Raw genomic sequence first — 3,829 nt, forward strand, 5'->3', positions numbered from 1 at the left:
TTTTTTTTTTTTTTTTTTTTTTTTTTTTTTTTTTTTTATATATATAATGGTGTGGGTGGAGCTGGGAGCGATTGGAAGGTTAACACTGAAATGATTGTTGGTGAGTTCATGGAGAAGGAATGACAGGAGCTTTGTTCGATCTTTATTTCCTTTGTTTGGTTCCCCTATCACTTTGACTCATGCCTTAACTACGTATACACTTTATGAGAGCAGGGTCTGTTGGCAGAAGGAGCCTATGAGGAGCCAGAGGCGGTGGCCAAGATCGGGCTTCTCGGTGGAGGTGGATGCAGCCCCACAGTGGTCACAGGAGCACAGGCGGCGTGGAACTGCTCCGACCCGTGGTGTAAATCTCACTGTATTTGCTACAAATCTGCTATTTCCCTACGTAGCTGCGGTTCTCGTTAGGCTGATTAATTTAGGCTCCGGATTACGCCGAGGAAATGCTCTTCCCCTTCTTCCTTTCCTCCCTCCTCCCCCGTTCCTGCTGCATCAGGATGGATTCGGAACGATTCCTCGGATGGAAATCATAAAAAACAATGGACCCCCCCTCTCCCCCCCCACGTGGGGCAGAGCTGTGCCCACAGCATGGCTGCGTGTCGGTGCTCCCGGCTGGCAGACGTGGGGGGTTTGGTGATGCTCACAGGGGGTCGGGTGTGTGAACGTCGCGTCACCAAGCGCCCCGATACGCAGTGAATGTGGCTGCAGACCGGTGAGCATCCCTGCACCGGGGCTTTGGCACCGGGATTTTGGCACTCGGGGTCGGAGGGGGAAAAGGACAGGAGCTCCTCTCCAACCCCCCTCAGCCAACGTCAGCGTGAACTCAGGAATTAGCAACACGAGGCCTTTCCCATCCGTAACGCATATCGTCGCCCCTCATTCCCAAGTGCCGGAGCCTTTTTTTGTTCGGAGGGTGGCTGCTCCCACCTGGGGGGAAGGCGGCGCTGCCCTTTTTTGTGCTTCTTTAAGGCAAAAAAAAAACAAAAACCCACCAAGATGAACTTGTCTGTTTGGCTTTAAAAGGTTTCTAATCGGTTCCAGGCCTGGGCTGAGGGTTCTTCATAGCCATTGCACTGCAAACTGGGAGCTCCGCCATCAGGGATAAGGACTCAGGTTCTCAGGACAACGGACCATGGAGCGGGGCAGTGCCACCCGCGGTGCGAGGCCCAGGGCAGCCCTCCCCCCTTCTCCCCTCCTCCTCCCGGGGGGCAAAGGACATTATTATAGATAACAATTTACCTTTTGAAAGAAGAAGAAGAAGGAGGAGGAGGAGGAGGAGGGGGGTGAAAAAAGAAAGAAAAAAAAATTTAAAAAAAAAAAAAAAAAAAAAAAAAAAGAATTATATATATATATATTCCAATGTGCCAAAATCTTTAAACTTGTAAAGTTTAAATGGTTGAAAATTCTCGACGTCCGCCTGTGCTAATTAATCCAGAGCATGTTAACGTTTAAAACCATTGGTTGGTTGGGGTTTTTATTTTATTTTATTTTATTTTTATTTTTGGGGGGTTTTTTGTTGTTGCTTTTTGGCTTTGTTTAGTCGTAGGGAATCTGTAGGAAAAAGAGACTTTAATGGGACAACCGACGGCCGGCAGCTGGGAAGAAGCCCAAGGAAGGCAAGCAGGAGGATGCAACCTCATCCCAGCACCAGGATGGGGGGCAGCAGCAGCAGCAGAGCCCCCCCAGCAGCAGCATTAACACAGCAGCCCGGTTGTCCCTTTCTTTTTGTTTTCCCTTTCATCATTGTTTGTTTTTTTTTTTTATTTATTCCACAATTAACGTCGTTTCGTTTATTTTTAATAACAGGTTTCTTCCTTTTTATTTTGTTTTCCGTGTCTTTCCGGGATCCCGGTGGGTTTTTCAAAGCAGCAAGATTTCTCCTCTCGGTTTTGAACTAATCGTAATCAGATTCGTTGCTATTATAATTATTATTATTATTTTTTCTCCTAAAAGAAGTTTCGATTTTAGAGTGTTTTTAAGTATTTACCCATAGAAAGTCGCTTTCTTTGTAATGAATCACTTCTCCTGAGGCATGTTCTATGACTTTACTAGACTCGATTCAGCAGGGATTAGGAAGGATGCATACACCTACATGGTGAGAGCAGCACGGTGTGTGTGCAAATGTACATAACAATGTAAAGTAGTCCTTAAATACTCCATTGTGCAGTGCCTTTAGACGTTCCACTTTCTATAAAGTCTTCAGAAACAAAACAAGCAAACAAAAAAAAAAGTCGGCATATATATATTATATATATATGATGTAATGTTATAGAAATATATGTATAATATACATATTTTTGTTTTTGGTTTTTTTGTTTTTTGTTTTTTTGTTTTTTTTTCCAGGGGTATCTGATAGCTCTGTATTTTGTTATGGAAGTTGAAAAGAAAAAAAAAAAAAAAAAAAAAAAAAAAGTATTTTACCTCAAATTAAAAAAGTTAAATAAACCTTTTAAATAAGCGCGGCTGCTCTGTCCTCTGCTCTGAGTCCCAGCGTCTCGCTGTTAAACGTTGGTTGGTGGCCCTGCATAAAGCAGGAGGGTTGGAGGTTCATCATCCTTGAGGTCCCTTCCAACCATGGCCAGTGATTCTATGATTCCCCATTGCAACCAATGTTGTCCCCATCGTTTTCTCCCCTCCCTCCCCAGCAGGATGGCTGGTGGGATTTGATGCTGTGAGAAGCCTCTCGGCCCTGGCAGCCGCTCTCCTCGACTCCATTTAACTCCAACTGGCCCAAATCCACGCCCTCGAACTCGGCACGTTTGCTGCCCAGGCTTTGGGCCAATTGGCCTCGTGTGGTTTTGTTGTTTTTAAGTTGTTTTGGTTTTTTAATAAAGAGGGGCTGAAAGGTGCAGAGCTGCTCTGCCTCTGCGTGGGGGAGGCGGCGGTTTGGGGGCTCCTTGAATTTGGGGTTTTCTTTGGAGCGACACAGAGGGACCTGTGTGTGTCAGGAGCGGATTTAGGGGCTGCTGGCACCCGGCCCCACGCGGCCCCGCTGCCCTTCTGCAAACGGGACAAACCTGCTGCTTTCTCCTCCCTCCCTTCGATGCCCAATTAACCTGATGAGAAACGCAGATTGAATCGAGGGACCGATTAAATCCCCGTGCCGCGTGCGGTGAGGCCAATCCTCGCTTCTCTCTTCCAGTGCCAGCAGTTGGGTGCTGCTGCATCCCAGACCCCAACTCCGCTGTTCCACTTTGCTCCCGTTGCAGTTGTGGGGCCAAGGCTTGGGGTGTTACAGCTCTCTGCACAGACCGGTCCTGTTTGGGAGCTCGCTCAGCCTCCTGCTGCCAATATTTCTCTCCGTCTGTTTGCTTCGTGAGGTCCAAAGCAGAAAATGTTTCCATACGCCGGCACGGAGCTGGCAGATAAAGGTTTGGGTTGGGGGGAAGGGAGAGTGGCGTCTCCCATTCAAACCCAGCGCTGCTTTTTCAGAGCTGTGGCAATGGAGGCGGTGGGAGAGATCCCCCCCCCAAATTGGGGCGTGCGTTGGGGGTGATGCTTTGCTCCCCCTACACAGAAAGCAGCCCTGAGAAGCGAAGGGAATGCTGCAGCTCCGCGGCCGCTCTTCCAACTCTTGATTAAAGGGAGAACTGCAGCTCTGCAGACGCTTTTCCAATGCTGTGATTAAAGAAGCCCTCTCCCAGCTCTGCTGACGGTTCCTCTGAAGCAGCGCTGTCTGCTTTCCAGGGAAAATAAGGGGAGGTTTGGGCCCGAGTTGGAAAACCGAAGCTCAGTGTTTAGAAACTTCCAGTAAAATCAAAGTGGTAATTTTCCAGCGCGGCCCCAGCGGCTCTTTGGGAGCACGGAGCTGATGGCAAAGCTGATTACAGCT

The sequence above is a fragment of the Lagopus leucura genome, unplaced genomic scaffold (genome assembly GCF_019238085.1).
Source record: "Lagopus leucura isolate 7727_CA_CO unplaced genomic scaffold, USGS_WTPT01 236-4_obj-0_obj, whole genome shotgun sequence".
NCBI lineage: Eukaryota > Metazoa > Chordata > Aves > Galliformes > Phasianidae > Lagopus > Lagopus leucura.